The 24,124-nt window shown below is 42.7% G+C and overlaps 1 pseudogene; it reads right to left on the bottom strand.

Annotated features, from left to right (window-relative positions):
- Window positions 1–18,402: 18,402 nt before the first annotated feature.
- On the bottom strand, window positions 18,403–20,971 carry LOC147031489 (uncharacterized; annotated as a pseudogene).
- Window positions 20,972–24,124: the final 3,153 nt, after the last annotated feature.

Genomic DNA, 24,124 nt, shown 5'->3' with positions numbered 1-24,124 from the left:
TTTCCAGAAGGTGATAAAAGGAGTGACGACCTTGATGAATAATATAGTAGTTGAAAATTTGAAATATTTTAGACGAATTTAAAACGATAAAATGAAATTGAAAAACTGAACAGCCAATTGGTTCAACATTGAAAGCACCAACAAACGAATATGCTTAGCTGCCCAGTATCTAATGTTCAGGTGTGTGTGTGTGTGTGTGTGTGTGTGTGTGTGTGTGTGTGTGTGTGTGTGTGTGTGTGTGTGTGTGTGTGTGTGTGTGTGTGTGTGTGTTATAGCAAGTGTGGTGAATGTAGTGGTTATTGGACATGTTGTCTTAAGGTAAGGTGTGCATGATTTAAATTGTTTATTCCTGATATGTGGTACACCCTGCAACCCATGCCTACAGAAAACAGACTTTTTGGAATGCCAGCCACATTTTCCATCCGAACATCATGTCACTGCTTTAAACAAATTTCCATGGGGACGTGCTCCTATGATGAAAGTTTCATGTCAATTGCTCAAGCGGTTGTGGAGAAAACGAATTTAAAATCGAACAAGTCTGAAGACGACGATGGTTCACAAGCGGTATTTGAGGATGTAGATTGTTTCAGAAGTCAAGGATGAGACAATGTGATAATGTTTGACGAAGTTATAAAAATGATCAACATGATGTGGTACGAGTGATAGGTTATTAGCTGCAAAATGTCGAAAACCCGGTTTCATTCAACAACTTTAACAATTTGACCTTTGCATAACCTTTAAAGGTCCCAAAGCAATGTTGTGGACATTAAAATAAGGAAACAGGATAGGTGCTATAGCTTAATGGAGTTAGTTCGTCGAAGAAGGTCGAAAACCCGGTTCGATTCCCACAACTTTGAAAATTTGACCTTTGTGAACTTTAAAGGTCAAAGGTCAAGGATTATGACCTTTGGTGCAAAACTTCCTCTGGAACATTCCAGGAACAATATAACATCATATGGGCTATATGGCATTTCACACTCCTTGGATTATCCATACTTTGATGAAATAAGCGTAAAAACAAACTTGAAGGGGGCGCCACGGGCAAGGTGTTCGTGATAGAGCAAAATGGTTTCAAGAGTTTAGGTGGGGAATGACCTCAAGATTATGCATAAAAAATATTGTCATCCCAGCTCTCAAAGTTTGGGCGGTCGTCTGATTTTTATGTTAAAATTCGAAATTTTCTAAATTCATGACCTTGTGACCTTGGCCTTGTGACCTTGACCTTGGGACTAAAATAAAAAATCGAGCTCCGTGGGGCTACGTAAGTGCCATTGGGCTCACCAAATACCGAAACCCCTGCCAGATTCGACAACCCCCTCGGAGAAGATGGATTTTTATGTCAAAATCGCAATTTTCTAAGTTCATGACCTTAACCTTGGGACGAAAATAAAAAATCGAGCTCCGTGGGGCTATGCAGGTGCCATTGGGGTCACCAAATACCGAAACCCCTGCCAGATTCGACAAACCCCCGAGGAGAAGATGCAAATTGAAATCGGCTACCCCCTAAAAACACTTCTTTTGGGCGTGGCTCCGCCCATAATGGGCGCACCACGCCCATTTTCAGGAAAACAACTTGATCATGATATAAACCTTCCACCAAAATTTCATCAGGATCAGATCAAAACCCACGGTGCTATGCTCGGGACATACAGACAGACATACATACATACAGACAGACATACATACAGACAGACATACATACAGACAGACATACATACAGACAGACATACATACAGACAGACAGACAGACAGACAGACAGACAGACACACACACAACAATAATGAATATAGTGGTCACTTATATTTTTCGTGAACCAATAAAGGTGAAAAACGGAGAGCCTCGGCCAACGGTCCACAACATGGTCAAAGAGATTGTTGTGGATGCCTATTACTCATGAAGTCAAATATTGCAATGTGTGATGAGAGTTATGAATATGTGATATATTAAGTCCTCCAGCAAGAAAATTTGAATAGTGACATTGTATTGCCGGATTTTCTTTATATATATACATAGTCGAGGCTCGTTAAAGAACCAGTACATGTGGGAGAACTAGTACACTGAACGGATCAAGACACAACAGGACAAAAGCCACAGTAGAGAGAGGGGGAAAACACCAACAGCAGCATTGAAGGCCAAGATAGTGGGAGACCTGGACAAACAATGGGTGTGGGGAGGAATGGGGTGCAGGAAAGGATGCATAGGGTGGTGGACAAGATGGATACAGAAGGAAACTCACAGGAGGGAAAACTGGAAATTTGGAAGGAAGAGGGAATGGGCTGGAGTTGGATGGGTAATGGGGGGCAGAAAATATCACGGTTTTTGAATTGGGGATTGTCTGAGATGGTGAGGAACAGCTGTCTTGAAGACCTGGAGAGAAGAATGAGATTGAAGAGGATGTGGAAGTTGGTTTCACAGGTGGGAAATAAAAAAAAGAGAAACAAATGAGTGGAGATGACCAGTGATGTTGGATTTAGGTTGTTTCATCAGAAGGGGGTTGCTGGTGGACCATGTGTGCACTGCAGAAACCTGGGAGGGACAAAGCGTGGAAACAGCAGAGGCGGCAAGACCAGAAAGTCGTCAGTAAAATTAGACACAGAGGCCACCGGCCCATCTACAATGGCTAGTGATAGGCCCATAGATTCAGCTCATCATGGGACATTCCAATAATCATAAAGGCCTTGATTTCCATGGCATCGAGCTGAACAAGATGTGAGGCAGGCGAGTCAGCCCAAAGGGAAGAGCAGTACTCCATCAAGTTGCGGATGAAAGTCTTGAAGGTGGATAGGAGTTCAGGTGTGCCAAGGAAGGACCTTCTATGACTGAGGATGTCCAGTCGGCGCCTGGCTTTGGAAGCCAGTTTTGAAATGTGGTGTGCCCAAGGCTTTGGAAGCCAACTTTGAAATGTGGTTTGCCCAACAAAGGTCATGGTTGATGGAGCGACCCAGGAGTTTGAATGACTGAACTTCCTCCAGAAGATTGTTAAGAAAGTCGATAGGAGGGCTTGTCCGATGGTCCTTTCAGAGAGAGATAGTGAGAGTGTGAGATTTGTCATGATTAAAAGACATATTCCAAGAGTTTGACCAGCTTGTGATGTTGTCAAGGTCTAAAGAGAGGGAAGAGGCTGCAGCCTGTCTGTATGAAGGATAGGGGATGTCACGGCAGAGGGTGGAGTCATCAGCGAATAGAGAAAGGGGATTTTCCAGAGTCAGAAAGATTATTGATGAAGACCAGGATTAGGACTGAGGTTGTGGTTTATTGATATAGGTAATCTATTGAATGTGGACCCATGACCGAGTTTGTGGATCCACTGTTTGGAAAAGTTCTGGGCTGAAAGGATCGAAACCTCGAGGAAGAACGGTGCCCGGCTGATGATCCGGGCAGTCAGGAAATCAGTCAATTGCTTGATGATTAAGGTTCTTACTTCAGGGAAAGAAACTATTTCGATCTCGGTTTCCAATTAAAACTAGAACTGCACTTGGTGGAGCGCATACCTCCACCAGGCTGAACAGTTTACGTTTTTAGCTCGCCTGTTCGAAGAACAGAGAGCTATAGCGATACCCCCGGCGTGAACGTCAGCGTCAGCATGAGCGTGAGCGTGAAAATGTAAAAGTTTTTGGTGCAAGTTATTTAGAAGCTTGCCATTCATTTAATATGTGTACTAGGATGCTGATATTTGGCATGGAGGGTCCTTTGGGGTATATTATTGATGTAGTGAAGTTGAAATTAAAAAATAATTTCAAATTTTTTTAATTTTTGACCTGTTTTGAACTTAACTTTTTTGGAGCACATCAACGTTAAACTTTTTTCCTTTCTAATGTTTTTATCTACCACACTATTTTTTACTGATTACAATATACAAATACATATATTTCTTTAAAATTATTTGCATCAGACTTCACTGAAATGCTTTATAAAAAATATTATTAGACTAGTTTATTAGCTCGCCTGTTCGAAGAACAGAGAGCTATAGCGATACCCCCGGCGTGAGCGTCAGCGTCAGCGTGAGCGTGAAAATATTGAAGTTTTTGGTGCAAGTTATTTCCTTTCTAATTTTTTATCTACCACACTATTTGTTACTGATTACAATATACAAATACATATTGGTTCACAAAAAAAAATTTCACGAAAAAAATAAGTGACCACTATATTCGTTACTGTTGTGTGTCTGTCTGTCTGTCCCGAGCATAGCTCCGTGGGTTTTGATCCGATCCTGATGAAATTTTGGTGGAAGGTTTATATCATGATCTAGTTGTGTTTTCCTGAGAATGGGTGTGGTGCGCCCATTATGGGCGGAGCCACGCCCAAAAAAAACGTGTTTTTAGGGGGTAGCCGATTTCAATTTGCATCTTCTCCTCGGGGGTTTGTCGAATCTGACAGGGGTTTCGGTATTTGGTTAGCCCAATGGCACCTGCATAGCCCCACAGAGCTCGTTTTTTTTTTCATTTTCATCCCAAGGTCAAGGTCGCAAGGTCACAAACTTAGAAAATTGGAATTTTGACATAAAAATTGTCTTCTCCAAGGGGTTTGTCAAATCTGGCAGGGGTTTCGGTATTTGTTAGCCCAATGGCACTTGCAAAGCCCTACGGAGCTCGATTTTTCATTTTCGTCCCAAGGTCATGAACTTAGAAAATTGCGAATTGTGTTTTTAGGGGGTAGCCGATTTCAATTTGCATCTTCTCCTAGGGGCTTTGTCGAATCTGGCAGGGGTTTCGGTATTTGGTTAGCCCAATGGCACCTGCAGAGCCTCAGGGAGCTCGATTTTTTTTTTTTTTTTCATTTTCGTCACAAGGTCACGAACTTAGAAAATTGCGAATTTTGACATAAAAATCCATCTTCTCCGATGGGTTTGTCGAATCTGGCAGTGGTTTCGGTATTTGGTTAGCCCAATGGCACCTGCATAGCTCCACAGAGCTCGATTTTTTTTTTTTTCGTCCCAAGGTCAAGGTCACGAACTTAGAAAATTTCGAACTTTGACATAAAAATCATACGACCGCCCAAACTTTGAGAGCGAGGATGACAATATTTTTTATGCATAATCTTGAGGTCATTCCCCACCTAAAGTCTTGAAACCATTTTGCTCTATCTCGAACACCTTGCCCGTGGCGCCCCCTTCAAGTTTGTTTTTACGCTGATTTCATCAAAGTATGGATAATTAATCAGAGGAGTGCGAAATGCCATATAGCCTATATGACGTTCTATTGTTCCTGGAATGTTCCAGAGGAAGTTTTGCACCAAAGGTCATAATCCTTGACCTTTGACCTTTAAAGTTCACAAAGGTCAAATTTTCAAAGTTGTGGGAATCAAACCGGGTTTTCGACCTTCTTCGACGAACTAACTCCAATAAGCTATAGCACGTATCCTGCTTCCTTATTTTAATGTCCACAACATAGTTTTGTGACCTTTAAAGGTTAAAATGCAAAGGTCAAATTTTGAAAGTTGTTGAACGAAACCGGGTTTTCGACATTTTGCAGCTGATAACCTGTCACTCGTACCACATCATGTTGATCATTTTTATAACTTGGTCAAACATTATCACATCGTCTCATCCTTGACTTCTGAAACAATCTACATCGTCAAATACCGCTCTTGAACCATCGTCGGCTTCAGACTTGTATTGCTTTAAAATTATTTTGATCAGACTTCACTGCAATGCTTTATAAAAAATGTTATTAGACTAGTTATCCCACTGATCGGCCGGATCTGGATCCGTACTTGAAACAAAATCGAATTGGCTTGTTCTTGTCACCAAACCAATCCATGCACCCAGCTTTGTCATAACACGTCGACAACATTTTGAGATATCATGCTATATATCTTTTTTGGCCATATCACTCAATGGTGAAGAATCACTTAATAATTCTTGTGTCCAGATTCAGATCTTCACCAAAATCTAATCAATTCGTCCTTGTCACGCACCCAACCTGTCCACCAAATTTGGTCCGAATGCATACACATTTTTGAGATATTCTGTTCACAGACAGACAAACAGACATACAGAGGTGAAAACATAACCTTTGGTGGCAGGAGAAATTAAGTTGAATATATCGGATGTTGTGAAATTAACATAATTTACTATTTACAGCAATCCTTTAATTTATAATACAATGTTTTGGGAATAGCCGTTACGATACATAAATAAGTAGAATTGTGAGGAACAGACATGGAAAAATGAGGTGTGTGTGTGTGTGTGTGTGTGTGTGTGTGTGTGTGTGTGTGTGTGTGTGTGTGTGTGTGTGTGTGTGTGTGTGTGTGTGTGTGTGTGTGTGTGTGTGTGTGTGTGTGTGTGTGTGTGTGTGTGTGTACAATATTTAAAAAGTAATATTGATCAACAGATCTATTTATTATTAAAAACTATCAATAGAAATAGATGACCCGATTGATAAATTTCCTACTACAGTACAATACTTTTTGTGAAAGACAATGTGACAACTTTAGTGTTTACAAATAGCACAACCAGATGGGATGCACATTGTGATACAAATATATATATATATTGCCTTGTCTTGTGAAGCATCAACCCAAGAGTTTATATAGGCAGGTCGAGAATAAAACTCGGACAAGATAGCTCAAATGTACGTGAGCTACGTCTTCACCATCCTGTTGGACTTGGAACGTCCCTACAACAACCAGTTTTTGGAAGCTCATGTTATTTAATTTTTTTTGCATACATGATCGAGGCTCATGGAAGAGCGATAGCAGAATCAAAAGGAACCAACATGAAAAGGGGGAATACCAACAGCAGAGTGGAAGTGAGAGTGAGAGAGATTAAGAGGAGTGGGAGAAGGACACATGATGGTCTTCGTGTGTAAGCTGTACACAAGCTGAATGAAACACAGCAAGAAGAGAAAGTGGAGATGAAACAGAAAAGGAACAAACCAACCAACTACTAACAGACGAAAATAGGTGAGGTCGAGGGCGAAAAAAAAATAAAATCACAATCACTTGGAAAATGGAGTGCTTGGGAATGGGGTCATTTGGAGTCGAAAAGATCATGAGTATGGATGGGGGATGAACCGAGGTAGTGCTGAACAGCTGTCTTGAAGCTCTGGAGGGAATGATGGGACTCAACAGACTCGGGAAGTTGGTTCCACAGGTGAGAGAATAGAGGAACAAATGAGTGGAGGTGAGCAATGAGCCTGGACTTTGGGAGTTTAACAAGAAGAAGGTTACTTGCAGACCATGTGTGCCCTGCAGAAACCTAAGAGGGACAGAGCCAAGAGAGAGAACAGAGGATGCAAGAATACTGATAGAATACTGAGAGGCCATCAATCTGTCTGCTATGCAAAAAATAACAGGCCTCGAAACTCAGCTTTGTCGTGGGAGATCCCATTGATTTTGAGGGCCTTGCTTTCCACGATCTCAAGAAGAGCAACGTGTGCGGCAAGGACGTCAACCCATAGGAGAGACCAGAACTTCATAAAGCTGTGAATGTAGGCCCTGTAGATTGTTGAAAGTTTAGACTGGCCAAGGAAAGACCTTGCACAATGAAGGATGCTCAATCGGTGGCTGGCTTTGAAGGCCATCTTGGAAATATCATGTGCCCAAGAAAGATCATGGCTGATGGTGAGACAAAAAGTTTGAGTGACTTCACCTCTTAAAGTGGTTTGTTGAGGAAGTAGATGGGAGGGATTGACAGATGCTCCTTTCGGAAAGGCAAATTTTTAGTGTGTGGGATTTGTCGGGGTTGAAAGACATAGAAATAGCCAAGTGTTGCCAAGTGTTGCTACATGGAAACAGCCAAAAAAAAACATTTGTGTTGGGCCAGGTGGACAAGTATTGAAACCAGCTCTTGACTCTATCAAGGTCTGCAGAGAAGGTAGAGACTACTGCCTGTCTGTCTGAAGGATGAAAAATGATATGGTAGAGGGTGGAATCAACAGTAAGATAGGCAGGATTTTCCAGGAAATCAGAAAGATGATTGATGAAGCTCAACAGATCATTTTGAAACTCACCATGATGATTCAGAGCGTCAATGCACAAAAACGAATGGAACCCTTTTTAAAAATTTCCATCCAGGTGGTGAGATAATTAGCTAATTAACTCAAAATGTAAACTATGTTTGTATGTCCATCACATATCGTGAGTCCTTTCAGTCCTTTTTAGTCCCTTTTAGTCTTTTACCCTTTTAGTCCTTTTTAGACTCTTTTGACACTTTACACCCTTTAGAGCCCTTAAGACCCTTTAGACCCTATCGCCCCTTTAAAACCCAATAGACCTTTTACACCCCAACTACGATTGGAATGTAACCTTTATGACCTATAGACCCCTTAGACTATATTAGACTCCTGAAGACCATTTTAGACCGCTTCAATACTTTAGACCCTCGAGACACATTTGACTGCTTCGACCCCTTGACCCTTTAGACCTTGAAAGACCCTTTAGATATTTAGATTCCTTTTGACCCTTTTTAGATCCTAACTTTGGAATGTACCCTTTACACCTTTGGACCCTTTAGACCCCTGCAGACCCAATATAAACCTTACACCTGTAGACTCTTGACCTATAGACCCCTTTTGACCTTTTAAGATCCATTAAACCTCTTAGACCCTTTGGACACTTTAGACCCTTACACTCTTTAGGCCTCGTAGACCCTTTATACCACTCTAGACCCTTTAGAGTATAAAAGGGTTCAAGGGTCCTTTCACAGGACAAAAACAAATGGAACGTTTTTCATCAATTCAACCTGTTCGTCCTCCATAGTTTTCACTGCGTGAATACAATTGTGTTATCAGGCCTTTCAGCCCACATTGGCCCATAATTTTCCATTGAATCAAACTGAAAGTCAACTTTATCACCTCATCCACCGGGAGATGAGCATCTGTCCCACTTCCTTGGGACTATTTCATTCATTGTTTTATTGCCCTCTCATCATCCTCATCAATGTTCCATACTCTATAAAGAGTGCCGGTGCTGATAAAACAGTCTCTTGGCAAAGAGTTATGCTGGGTGATAAGGCGTTGCCTTCCCAGCAGCACAATAGTCAGAGCAGGAAATTGAAAGTTGACCGGGGTGCTTGCAATAACTCATCTACTCTTCATGTATGCATGTGAAACACCAGGGTGACAGTTTATAGCTTGGCCAACATTCGAACTCATGCTCAGAGGTGAGTATGCCTCCCTCTCAGTGTCGGCCATCCTTCTAGCCTTATTGACTTATCAACACTATTGGATATTACTGGTAAATTTACCAACTTCCTATTTGCTGGCTAAATATTTTCCACGCAAGGTGATAAAGTGGAAAAGCCGAATAATTGTAACCTGCTGCGTTGAATCGTTGAATTTGTGTCCTGTGTTGTTGGGCCTACTGGTCTTAGTCGAGTGTGCTTGCCCTCCGTTTTTACTTCGTTTTTGCTCCTTTTATCCCAGTTATTCTTCTGATCCCTCAGCTCAATCCATTTCCTGTCCTCCCTCAAAATTCAAACCACATGTCTTTTCTTCTTCACTCGGAAATCCCCCTGCACTCCTCCCCTGCACTCCCTCCTCCACAGCACAACAGCCAATAACATCAGAAAGAAAATCCAAACTCTTATCACAGTGCTCAGCTACTCATTTCTATATCCCTTCTTCTTTTCAACATCTCCAACTGAATCTTCACAAAATAAAACGTTTCTCTTTCTTAAAAGCTCTTCATTAAAATTAAAAAACAAAACAAAAACTAAACAACGATTCCAAAATATATTTTAAAATGCCTGACTCTGCTCTGTACCAGGCTGACCCACCAGCTGTTGAGTTTGATGCCAAGGGTGTTACTATCCCTATTGTTGAATCTCCAATCAATTGTAAACCACCTTCGTTTGTGGAAACACAGGCTGCGGTGAACCAGTTGAAAGGGGGTAAAGCTCCTTGGATCTGTGGCATCTATGCTGAACTTCTCAATGCTGGTGGAAATGCTGTACTCGTGTCATTGCATGCAGTTCTCTGCTCTGTTTGGAACACAGGCATCATCCCAACTGACTGGAAGATGGGCCTTGTTGTCCCTCTCTGGAAAGGGAAGGGTAATCGCCAGGATTGTAACAACTACCGAGGGGTGACGCTGCTCTCGGTGTCGAGCAAGGTCTTTGCTCAGACAATTCTTAATAGGGTTCGCTACCATCTGCTTGAGCACCAGCACCAAGAGCAGTCGGGCTTTACAACAAAGAGGTCAATGATTGATATATCCTTGCTCTTTGGGTCTTCAGCGAATGCAGACGAGAGTTTCAGCAGGGGCTGCTCGCAGCCTATGTTGATCTCTGCAAAATGTTCCATTTAGTGAATCGGGATGCCTTCTGGAGGATTCTCGGTCTTCGTGGCATGCCACCAAAACAGATCAATCTGATTTCTGAAATATACTCTGGATACTGAAAGTGCTGTGAGGTGTGGTGGTTTCATCTCCGCCTTATTTCCAGTTGTTACTGGAGTTTGTCAGGGATGTATACTGGCCCCCACACTTTTCTGTTTTTGTATGGACTGGATTCTGGGGAGGATGCTTGAGAGACTAACCTGTGGTGCATCGTTTGGGAATGTCAGGATCTCTGACCTTGATTTCACAGATGATGCAGTCATCTTTGCAGGGACGCTGGATATCCTTATGGGGGCCATCGAGGTACTGCAGAGCTTCACTGGGATTATGGATTTCCTGGGCCAAAACGAAGATGCAGGCTTTCAATGGCATATTGGATGCAATCTTGTCTGTACCTGTTTGTTGTGTGGATAGTGAGGTCACGGAGAGATTCACTTACCTTGGCAGTGATATTCATGTCTCTGCATGTTGTGAGCCAGAGGTCGATAGATGTGTGGGTCGGGCCTGGGGAATCATGGATCCACTGGATCATGGGGTGTGGCACTGTAGGTACCAATACAGGAGGACAAAAGTCTGAGTCTTGAAGTCCTTGGTCCTTCCAGTCTTGCTATATAGATGTGAGACTTGGACTTTGACCAAGGATCTAAGACTGAGACTTAACTCCTTCGGCACCAGGTTTTTTTTTGGAGAATCCTTGACTATCGCTGGTCAGGCTTTGTGTCCAATGAGATTTGGACACTTTGTGTCCAAATCTCTTTGCTCAGAGAGATTCAGCCGAGATCTGTAATCTGTGTAGTCCGTGAGCATCAACTGTGGCTGCATAGACATGCGACTCATTTTTCTGATGTGGATCCTGCTTACCGGATTCTCTCAGCGAAGGAGCCTCATGAGTGGAGGAGGCCAACGGACCAACCACGTGCCTCTTGGTTGCAGCAGGTTGATCGGCATCTCAAGGAGATGGGGGATGGGCCAGGTATATGCCTGGGGGATGGCCAGATGGAGGCCCCTGGAATACTGGCAGAAAGTGGACACAGCGATCTGCTGCTCTAGTGTATGCTCTCTTACCTGACACCTGGAATCCCCAACTGACTCTGCAACTGGACCAGACAGCATCAGCTCATGTGTCCTAAAAACCTGCTCCACTGCACTTCCTCCCTCTGCCCTTTTCACCCTGTCATTTACCCTTGGACATAGATCATTCCATCTGCCTTGAAATCAGCAAACATCACAGCATTACATTAAAAAGTGCAAAAACGGATCCCCTTAACTACAGACCAATTACCTTAAGGAGAGGACCGTACCACAATCATCAGCAAGGTCATGGAATCCATCATCACAGTTGACATAAAATAATTCCTTTTTTCCAATAGCCTCATCTAAGATCATCAATTCGATTCAGATGAGGTCACTCTACCTTGGACATGCTGTTTCTGCTCTCCCAACAATGGATGGGGGTCCTCAATATCAGACATAAGATCAGGGCCATTTTTGTGGACATATCTCGAGCTTTCGATACACTCTGGCATCATGCCCTGCTCTTCAAACTGTATGCCTATGGTATCCACGGCCAACTCCACAATTGGATTTTTGTCTTCTTCCAATCTCGTAGCCAATGTGTAGCTCTCAACTGAATCCTTTCTCCTCCTCTCCCTGTCAATGCTAGAGTGCACCAAGGCAGTGTTCTAGGCCCCATCCTATTCCTCGTCTTCATCATTGATCACTCTGACTCTCTGGAAAATCCGCTATCTTTTTTTCTGATGACTCTGCTCTTTGTCAAGTCATTGTCATCCTTCTGACAGACAGGCAGCAGCCTCTTTCCTCTCTTCACACCTTGATAAAATCACAAACTGGTTCATCACTTGAAATATGTTTTAACCCTAAGAAATCCCACACACTCACTATGGTTTTTTTTTTTTGTATACCTTGTCACTTGAAATATGTCTTAACCCTAAGAAATCCCACACACTCACTCTATATTTTTTTGTATACCTTGTCGAGGCTCGTATGAGAGCGAACACACAATGCACAGTAAGGGGGAGGGGGGCATGAGGCAAGAGGGGCGGGAGTGGGAAGGACAAAACAGTGGGGAACAGAGACATAAGAGATCTGTGGAAGGGAGAGGGATGGGGCAGGGAACACGGGGTATAAAAGATGGACATTACAGTACAGGGACTTTCAGGAAGGAAAGCAGTGAATTTGAAGGACGTGGGTTTGGGGTGGATTGATGGGGGTAGAGAAGATCGGGGATTTGGATGAGGGATGATAAGAGGTCATGGTGAACAGCTGTTTTGAAGGCTTGGAGGGAAGAATGGGATTGAACAGAGTGAGGGAGTTTATCCCAAAGGTGGGAAAAAGAGGAATGAAAGAGTGAAGGTGAGCAGTGATAAATGATTTCAGTAGTTTTACCAGAAGGGGGTTGTTGGCGGACCTTGAGCGCCCTGTGGAAACATGGTGGGGACAAATCACAGACACAGCAGGGGGGACGAGACCGGAGAGGAGACAGTAGAAGACAGAAAGACCACCGACTTGCCTGCTGTGAGAGAGTGAGAGTCCCAAAGACTCAGCCTCATCGTCGGAGATGCCAATGATCTGAAATGCCTTGGTTTTCACGGCGTGAAGCCGAGAAAGGTGGAAGGCAGGAGCACCAGCCTAGAGGGGAGAGCAGTACTCCAGCAGGCTGTGGACGAAAGCTTCATATGTGGTCAGGAGCTCAGGTTGGCCGAGGAAGGACTTTGCACAATGGAGGAATCCCAGTCGGCGACTGGCTTTGGAGGCCAGGTTGGAAATGTGGCTTTCCCAGGAAAGGAAAGATCATGGCAGATAGTGAAACCCAGAAGCTTTAAAGAAAAGATTTCTTCCAGAGGATTGTTGAGAAAGTGGATGGGGTGGGGAGGGGGGGTTCCAAACGGTCCTTTCGGAGAGATATAGTGTGAGTGTGAGATTTGTCAGGATTGAAAGACATGTTCCACGTGTTGACCCAGCTTGTGATTTTATCCAGATCTGCAGTGAGCGAAGAAGCTGCTGCTTGCCGGTCTGAGGGATGACAGATGGTACGGCAGAGGGTGGAGTCATCAGCAAAGAGATAAAGAGGATTTTCCAGGGTCGGAGAGATCATTGATGAAAACCAGAAAAAGAACAGGGTCAAGAACGCTGCCTTGAGGAACTCCAGCCTGGACAGGAAGAGGGGATGAAAGAACTCCACTTAGGACCACACGTTGACTGCAACAGGAGAGGAAGTCTGCGAGCCATGAGTGGAGATGGCCTTGGATACCATAGGAAGAGAGTTTGGTGAGCAGGGCAGGGTCCCAGACTGTCAAAAGCATGCAATATATCTTGGGATATGGCTCTGATTTCATGTCCAGCATTGAGGACCTCCATCCATTGTTGGGAGAGCAGAAGCAGCATATCCAGGGTCGAGTGGCCTGGTCTGAAACCAAGTTGATGATCGGAAATCCAGCCATTGGAGAAAAGGAAGGATTTAATGTCTGAAGCGAATGTCTCTCTTTCTCCAAAAGGACCATACCGCAAACCCTCCCATCTACTTTCGCAAAAACTCTCTCAAAGTTCAGTTAATCACTCAAACCCTTGGGTCTCACTCTCACTCATGATCTCTCTTGGGAAACCACATTTAAATGCCAGACACCGATTGGGCATCCTTTGTCTTGCAAAGTCCTCCTTGGCACACTTGAGCTCCTATCCACCGAGAAGGCTTTCATCTGCAGCTTGATGGAGTTCTGCTCTCCCATCTGGGCTGGCACCCCTGCCTCACACCTTACTCAGATTGATGCTGTGGAAACCAAGGCTTTCAAGATCATTGTACTCTCTCATGATGAAGCTGAGTCGATGGGTCTATCATTTCACCATTGCTGACAGGTCACTGGGCTCTGTTTTCTTTGCCTCCTTCCTGGTCTTGCAAACTCTGTCCTCTCCATACTTTGTCCCCCCCCCTCCCTCCAGGTATCTGCAGGATGCATGTGGTCCACCAGGAACCCCCTCCTCATGAAACTGCCAAAATCCAGAACCACTGCTCACCTCCACTCATTTATTCCTCTTTTTTTTCCCACCTGTGGAACCAACTTCCACACTCTCTTTAATCTCATTCTTCCCTCCAGGTCTTCAAGCCAGCTGTTCGCCATCATCTCAAATCATCCCCCTTCCAAAATCATCATATTTATACACTCATTAAAACACTCCCAAAATTTTGCTTCTGCATTCATGTCCATCCCTTGCATACTCCACTACCCCTCATTGTTATCCGCATCCCTTGTTTGTCCGTCTCTATTTTCTCCCTCTGCCCTGCTGTTGCCCCCCCCCCTATTTTTTCCTGTTGTTCCTTTTGTTCTGGTACATCCTGATTATGTTCTGTGTTCTGGCTCCTCCATGGACTTTAACAAGGTATAAAAAAGAAATATATATATATATATATATATATATATATATATATATATATATATATATATATATATATATATATATATATATATATATATATATATATATATATTTGTAATTCCTCTTTTGAAATTAGATTTTTATTTCACTTTCAATTAACTGAATACAATGTAGGTTACAAATGTGCTTAGTAAGTAAAGGTTAATGAGAGTTTCATTAGGTGGATGTATTTGGTTTATTAAATTCAGTGAAGGTGTGCAGATACAACAGGAGCACATGCAATAGAAGAATGGACCTGAATATCATTTAAATTCTGAATTTCTGTGGGTAATGAAGTAATCAAAACATCACTGAAATAGCTTTCACCAAAATTACATTTATATGTATTCTATTTACCTTTAAATTGAGTTCATATTAAGCAAAATGCTTGTAGAGATCAATTATGATTTCCAACATCACGTGCACATGCTGTGATATAAAAAAATGATACTTAGTGGATTTATGCTTCTGGGCAGTGTTGATTGCACCATAAAAAATGTTCAGTAATTTAACATTCACTGATGAAAAAGTTCATTGTTTCCGTGAGTTTTTCTTTCCAGTAGTGAGGCTCATGGGAGAGCGAGGTAGAACTGGTAAGTGGGACAAACATTGAGAGAATGAACGAACAGGAAAAGAAGAAAAGGATGAGGGGAAGAAATACTGAAACTAGCAAGTAAGATTTTTGGGTTAGGAAAGGTAAATGGGGGGTAGTAAAGATCATCGGTGGAATTGGTGATAACTAGAGATGGCGGTGCATTTCTTGCTTGAAGTCCTGGAGGGAAAAGTGAGACAGAACGGCTTCTGCAATGTAGTTCTATTGACTGGAGAAGTGAGAAATAAAAGAGCTGAGGTGTGATGTCGGCCTCGATTTTGGAATTTTAACCAGGAGAGGGTCACTGGAAGAAAGCCTGCATCCTGGAGTTGCTGGGGAAGGTTGGAGGACTGAGAGACTAAATGAAGCACTGTTGGAGAATGGACTATAGAAAACAAAGCTCATCGAACTGCCCATGATGGGAGATCAACAGACCTTAAACTTCTGCCTTATCACGGGAGATTCCTATAATTTTGAGAGCTTTAGATGTTGTATAAAACAAGAAACACAGATGTGATGCTGGGTACCAACCCATAGCAGAGAACAGTACTCCATTGAGTTACATACAAAGGCCTTGTACATTGTGAGTAGCTCTGATTTTCGAAGAAAAGATGGTTCGAGAGAGCATGTCCCGTCTGTCGCTGGCTTTAGATAGCAGCTTTGTTTTGTGGTCAGCCCAGAAAAAGTCATGGCTGATGGTGAGGCTGAGAAGTTCAAGAGACTGAACCTCTTCCAGGGTATGACCAAGTATATAGATAGGTGGGTTTGTAGTGGCATCATTTTGCCTTTGGTTTCATAATATGTGAATATGCTTTTGCTTTGGTTTAACAGGGATTCCCGGGCAGGGGTTTTGAGAGGTTTTACTGTTGCGGTTTAAGAAATAATTGAATTGGAACCCAAACTTCTTGGACATCTTGCCTTTTCTGGATGCTCAACCAGCATCATTGGTGGCAGCTGTTTCGATAAAGCTGCCGCCATTCGAGCTTCATGGCCCGGAGATGTGGTTCACGCAAGTCGAAGCACAATTTGACACCCGAAACATTATTACCAAGCTGATGTGATTGAAATACATGGATGGCTCCTTGTTACCAGAGCATGCGATGAAGGTGAGATGCTTTATGACAACCTCCAACAAACGCTCCATACATGGCTTTGAAAACTGTGCTCATAAAGCGTATGACTGCCACTGAGCACTACCGCTTTTACCACCTTACAGCTGAGCATTTAGGAGATCGAAGACCCACACAACTACTGCATCATGTGCAACAGGTTATCTGTGACCGCCACGCCACCTTCGACCAGTCGCTCCTTCGTGAGTTGGTCTTACAACGTTTTCCCACACAAGCCCACGTAATACTTGCAACTAATGCAGAGTGAGCACTACTCGCTACTGCGAATCTGCCTGTTAGTCTCATAGACACAGTTACACCGACCATGGCTAATGTGACACCTCCACCACAGCACGTCATGCAGCTACAATCTGAAATGGTGGACCTTAAGAAGCTCATCCTGGAGCTCCATTCTGCGCAACACCAGGCGTGTCCATCTTCGTGTACCCCTTGTCGGGACAGAGATAAACGCTATGCCTCGTGCTGCGGTTCGCCTTCACCTTCAGTGAACACTCCAGATTGGTGTTGGTACCACATGGCATTCGCTGCTAATGCTCATCTGAGTAGAGCACCGTGCTCGTACTGGCCTCAGGGAGACAACGAGTCCCACAACTCAAAGTATAGTTCTCTCATATACTATAGTTCTAACTGAAACATTTTTGCCTGTGGCAGGCAGAATGAGTTAGTAAATTTTTTGTGTTAAATAATGCTTGGGAGGAGGTCTTTTCGAAAGAAAAGAAGAGGTAGTAAAATAGAAAGTTGAGAAATGTGAAAGGAGAACGCCCAGGTTAAAATAAACATGATGAGGCACATGTCAGTCTGGTAAGTATCTGTGTGTAATGCCCAGTCGAACTGGGTGTCGAACTGAACATGACACAATATGGCATGCTTTCTAGATTAGGCCCTGTACTGGGAGTTAAGGCAGACGCACAAACTCTGATCCAGCAATACACACCAAAAACATATGTATAAGACATGGGGATGATTCAAAACACAATTAACAACACATGGAGAGATAATACATGGGGATGTCTTCAAAACACATTAACAACACGTGAAGGAAACTGTGACATTGTTATTTCTAACCCCCCCCCCCCCAATTCTTCCTTCTTCCTTCTTCCTTCTTCCTTCCTGATATTATTGCTTTGTTTATTTTCTTCGTAAATAACAAAATCTGACATGCAAAGAATAGAGCTAATGCTCTTCATTAACTTTCTCTGATACATCTATCTATAATTCCAGCAGTGTGTGTGTGTGTGTGTGTGTGTGTGTGTGTGTGTGTGTGTGTGTGTGTGTGTGTGTGTGTGTGTGTGTGTGTGTGTGTGTGTGTGTGTGTGTGTGTGTGTGTGTGTGTGTGTGTGTGTGTGTGTGTGTGTGTGTGTGTGTGTGACACCACTGTTTCTCGACAACCGCTGGTCCGATCTAATTGAAACTTGCCAGATATATTGCGGGCGACCTGGGGATGTGCTTTTTCAAGGTTTGATATTAATCGGACAAGTGCTTCCCAAGTTATGGCCATTTATTTACCAACCAATGACAAGACACATTGCTGAGTGGGCGTGACCGATGGGGGAAGGGAAGTTCAGCCGCGTTCCCCATTACGGGTTACAATGTACGGACTTCCGGAGAGTGATGACTTCAGGTATTCTAATAATTTCTCGATTTCTTATGCGCATTTATTGATAAACACAATGCCCCAAGTTCTGATTGTTTTCATATTAGACTGTGCATAAATTTCGGTAACATCAGAGTGAGCTGGTATGCTCCGAAGCAGGAAGTATTTTTTTTCTCTCTCTCTTCTCTTCTCTTTTTGTTTTTCCTTGCGATGACATTGCGAAAAGGCAAAATACGTTGGCGCTAATTGAATAATTGGCCATTAAAACTAAATTACCAATAATTGTGACTGAGATATGCGAACTTCCGGGCCACGCACGTACGGACATGCGAGAGCGATGGAACGGCCTGTGTGGTTGTTATTTCTTGGTCGCGGTTTGAATTTTTTTTTTTTTTAAACGGGCACGTACTAGTTTGATTAAAAGAAAGGAAGGGTATGATATAATTCTGATAACATACTTCAGTTTTGTCTGAGAAATCCTTTCCTTATGTTTAACTAGTATCCTAACAATTCCACATTATTACTTTTATCTCCATTATTTCAACGATGGAAAAATTGTCTTCATTATGTAGCGGTCCAGCACGATGGATCTCAGTATCATGGCTTAAATGATGCCCATGGAAAATATTTGCAGCTGGTAGAAAAGCGAAAATAGAATATTGATGAGGCTGGGTTACTTGAGCAATGCAGCCAGGCAAAGAGATGGAAAGAAAAACGATTGCACTTTTAGCCACATCGCAGGAATCCCATGATTACAATCAAAGTATTATTTCCTCTGCCACCGAAGGTGAACAGAGGTTATGTTTTCATCTCTGTCTGTCTCTATCTGTTTGTTTGTTTGTCTGTCTGTGAACAGGATATCTCAAAAAGTTGTGGACGGATTTGGACGAAATTTGGTGGACAGGTTTGATGTAGTGTATGTCATTGTGTAATTTAGTCAACTTTTCAGAAAGAATCTGGAAACTTGTAATTTTTCACTTCCTATGTTTACAGTGAACACAAAAACAGCTGTTTCCAATTTTTTTTTATTCATAAGCAGTGACCAAAATCCAAAATTTGAGAAATCGCCATATTTTACCCATTATTACACATTCAGAGATAATAAAAATATCTGTTCAGCTAAATTTAACCCAGTTAGGCATTATTTACGAACCCCCCAAAAGATGACAGCCAAATGTGCACAAAAAGGACGTTCTGTAGTACTGAGAACATACAATTTGAATGGATGTGCAAATACAAAACACAAGGATGCTTGGGCATATATAATTATTTTGTCATCCAAGTCCTCATTTTCCTCGTCATCGCTTGAATTCTCATCAATTGCGACATTGTTGCATGTGTCCTCAGCTCCTTCACACTTGCAGAGCTCTGTACAGGCTAGATTATGTGCCTTACAAGAGCACCATCCACTGGACTTACTGGAGACACAGGAACACTTCACAAGTTCCACCACAACCACCACAGTGCTGCTGGAACTTTTGAGACAACTGGGACATAGTGGCCGTCCTCCAGTTGTTGCCATCCCAGAGTAACAGGATCCAGTAGAATTGGTACAGCTACTAAGTCTTGCAACCATATGTTGGCTTGTCGGTGTGCGCGCAATATATGCTCAGTCATACATCCTTGAGTCGGAAGTAGCTTCTCCACACCTTTGACGATTTGATTTATGTGCTTCCAGTATGTGCTGAGAGATGACCGTTGCTGACTGATTCAAATCATGTGTTCGGGTTTCAGTTTTTACTGTGTACATGCTCTTCAAGATCCATAGAATCATGCTATGTAGTTCATGTGGAACTACATCTTCTGCTGAGTTTTCCAGCGTTCCATTGAAAACCCATGGGTCCTTTTTGACCTGCTCAATCGATTTACGTAGCGCCATGGAAGCTTCGAAGATCTTCTTCATGTTATCATGTGGGTCAGGTCTGTGTACTGCTTCTCTGACTGCTGCGTTTTGTTTGGCTTTGGAATGTATCAGCGTAGGCTTATTTGGCAATAGTGTGAACTGAACGAGTTTGACATTCTTCTCGATTTTCTGTCGCAACCATCTCCGTGCTGTTTGGGCATTTGAAAATCTTGACCAATATTCAATATCGTGTTGTTTCATCTTCGATACATAGTCCTTTTCTCCTTCATCGATGGGTATGATTTCACCTTGTTCAATACACTCCTGTATTTCGGCTGCTATATAGTGAACAGTTGTTTCACCATCATCGGTATTGCCACCGGTAGGGGTATTTGAGGAGGGTAGACTGTCTCCAGCACACTCAAGCTCATGCTTCAGAAGTTGACACTGTTCAGTTATACACTGCTTGTGATACACAATGTCCTGTGACAGTGCATCATTGTCAGATATGACATTAGCATAGTTCACTTTCCACTCTGGGTTGTTGGAGTGTTGCACTATATCATGTATCATAGTTCCAATATTTCCTGACCGGCATTCGTGCAAAACATCTTTAACTTTGCCTTGGCAGAAAAAGCACTTACTTTTATCGTAGTTCATGGATTTTGAACGAGTGTGCCTTCCTGATACTGACAGTTCTTCAGGTTCTCCATGGTGCAATGAGGTAGCTGGTCTCCCTATGGTTCGTTGAAGAAGACTAACATCGGATGTTGCACAGGCTCGTTTATATTGCTTTTCATCACATTTTATATGTTCTTTATTGGTGCTTGCCGCGTAGCAAGTTCTGTGCCACACAACATGCTTGTCACTTAGATCACCTGCTGTCAAGTCCCCGATTTTTTTCACTGAGTGTAATGAACTCACTGTTCCCAAAACTCGCTGTCAAACGAACCGCTGTCAAGAATTTGTCGTACGTTGAATGTTCCTCAGATTGTGGTGGTTCTTTCAATTGCTCTTGTTTGGAGCTCTGACACTTTATGCATAGTTTATAGTTTGTTTCTGTGCGCACCCTTTTCTCCGGGGGTTCTTCTCTCTATGCCATGACTTATCTGCAAATAGAGAAAAAACACATAATTGATAATTTTTATGTAAACGACACTACATGTATATTGTCTAAATATGCAGGATCAGGCAAAGATATCAGAGTGGTCATATTGATGTGTTAGGGATTATGATTATGATGAGTGTTAGGATTATGATTATGATGTCTATTATAGATCTTCTACTGCATACACTGTGTCTGAAAATACGAAACAAAATTTGTCATCAAAATTTTTATTGATTTTCGTCACTCGCTGGCTGCCACCTTCGATTTTTTTTTGTCATTAGCAATGTTTGTAAAAATTGGAAACAGCTGATTTGTAGTCTAATGTGATCTTAGGAAGTGAAAAAAACATAAGTTTCCAGATTCTATATTTAAAGTTGACCATTGTATGAATTGCTACATAACAACATACACTACTGAGTGAGTGGTCCCTGCTCAGTCACCCTGAGTGAGTGGTTCGTGCTCCATCACCCTGAGTGAGTGGTTCGTGCTCCGTCACACTGAGCGAGTGGTTTGTGCTCCTTCACCCTGAGCGAGTGGTTCATGCTCCATCACCCTGAGCAAGTGTTTCGTGCTCTATCACCCTGATTGAGTGGTCCGTGCTCCGTCACACTGAGCGAGTGGTTTGTGCTCCTTCACCCTGAGTGAGTGGTTCATGCTCAATCACCCTGAGTGAGTGGTTCATGCTCCGTCACACTGAGCGAGTGGTTCATGCTCCATCACCCTGAGCAAGTGTTTCGTGCTCCGTCACCCTGATTGAGTGGTTCGTGCTCCGGCACACTGAGCGATTGGTTTGTGCTTCATCACTCTAAATGAATTGTGAAATAACACCTGATTTCCGAGCCGTTTGCCGTATTAACATATTTTCTAATTTACCGAGACAAATTTTTTTCCACCCTTGAAACGCAGTTGTTTATAAAGAATAATGTTTGTGAACATATCCCTGAAATGTTGATATAAATGCAACATCGTTTTTTGGTGAAAGCTACTCAAGGTTTCTGGGTTGTATACATTAAGTACTGCAGTTGATAAAAACACAAACTCCAACCGGCCGATTCCCGAAAAAATTCCAATTATCGGCCAAGCATGTGTGTGTGTGTGTGTGTGTGTGTGTGTGTGTTGTTCATTAAGCATAATATATTCTCTGCTAATTCCCCTATCGCCACCTCTCTCTCTCTCTCTCTCTCTCTCTCTCTCTCTCTCTCTCTCTCTCTCTCTCTCTCTCTCTCTCTCTCTCTCTCTCTCTCTTTTTTTGCTCCAGATATTCCCGAGCAGTGTTTGTCTCTGGCCAGCTTGGCTCCGGACACGTCCGGGCAGTGTTCGTCTCCAGATGGGTCTGAGCGGTGTTTGTCTCCGGACTTGTCCAGATGGTGTTTGTCTCCCAAAAGCTTAGCTCCGGACCCGTACGGGCGGTATTTATGTCTGGATGAGAGTTTATCTTGGATGGGAGTTTGTCTCCGGGCAATGTTTATAGTATGATTGGTAGAAAATGGATTTCAGACATTATTTTGTTTATGTATATATAATATATATCATCATCACACCATTTGAAAGCCTTTATCCCTGAGCAGGGGTCAGCTTTTTGCGGGCTCCAATCAGAGTACCCTTTCTTTTGGCAATGTTTTTACGGCCGGATCCCCTTCCTGACGCCAACCCTTTAGTCGCCTTCGACCCTGCAGGGATAATTACCAGTATACTGGTGCTCATTTTGCCGACCTTCGGAAGGATGACAAGCTGAGTCAACCCCCCTGATGCTAACTCAGCAGCCAGCGGGGCTCAAACTCAGGACCCCAAGGATCCCAAGCCACCGCCTTAACCACTGAGCCACACCAGGCTCATGTATGTGTGTGTATATATACATAAATATATATATATATATATATATATATGTATATGTATGTATATATATATATATATATATATATATATATATGTATGTATATATATATATATATATATATATATATATATATATATATATATATATATATATATATATATATATATATATATATATATATATATATATATATATATATATATATATATATATATATATATATATATATATATATATATATATATATATATATATATATATATATATATATATATATATATATATATATATATATATATATATATATATATATATATATACATATATATATATATATGTATATATTTTCGGTGGTGATTTGATGGTTATGGTGCCGTTTGGGAATGGCGGTGATGCGATGATGTGGGAGCGAGTTGTGAAGGTCAAGGTCGTGGCTGTTGGCCTCTCTAACTTTGTCTCCAAACCGTCCTACCTGCGCTGTCCCTCTAATATACTCATTCCTTATCCTGTCCATCCTCGTCACTCCCAACGAGAATCGCAGCATCTTTAACTCTGCCACCTCCAGCTCCGCTTCCTGTCTTTTTGTTAGTGCCACCGCCTCCAAACCATACAACATAGCTGGTCTCACTACCGTCTTATATACTTTCCCCTTCACTCTTGCAGCTACCCTTGTCACAAATCACTCCTGCAACTCTTCTCCACCCACTCCATCCTGCCTGCACTCTCTTTTTCACTTCTCTCCCACACTCTCCGTTACTTTGGACAGTTGATCCCAAGTATTTAAACCCATCCACCTTCCCCACCTCAACTCCTTGCAACCGCACCATACCACCACCCTCCCTCTCATTTACGCATATGTACTCCGTCTTACTCCGACTGACTATCATTCCCCTTCTCTCCAGTGCGTACCTCCACCTCTCGAGGCTCGCCTCAGCCTGCTCCCGACTCTCCCTACAGATCATGATGTCATCCGCAAACATCATAGTCCATGGGGACTCCAGTCTGATCTCGTCCGTCAACCTGTCCATCACCATTGCAAACAGGAAAGGGCTCAGAGTCGATCCTTGGTGCAATCCCACTTTTACCTTAAACCGGTCCGTCATTCCTACCGCACACCTCACCGCTGTCACACTGTCCTCGTACATATCCTGCACGATCCTCACATACTTCTCCACCACTCCCGACTTCCTCATACAATGCCACAACTCTCTTGGCACCCTATCATAAGCTTTCTCTAAATCCACAAACACACAATGTAACTCCTTCTGGCCTTCCCTATACTTCTCCATCAACATTCTCAAAGCAAACCT

The sequence above is a fragment of the Eptatretus burgeri genome, chromosome 2 (genome assembly GCF_056783735.1).
Source record: "Eptatretus burgeri isolate ZD-2024b chromosome 2, Ebu_testis_v1, whole genome shotgun sequence".
Classification (NCBI taxonomy): Eukaryota; Metazoa; Chordata; class Myxini; order Myxiniformes; family Myxinidae; genus Eptatretus; species Eptatretus burgeri.
Note: the sequence above shows the minus strand (reverse complement) of the source record. Positions and strands in the feature narration are given on the sequence as shown.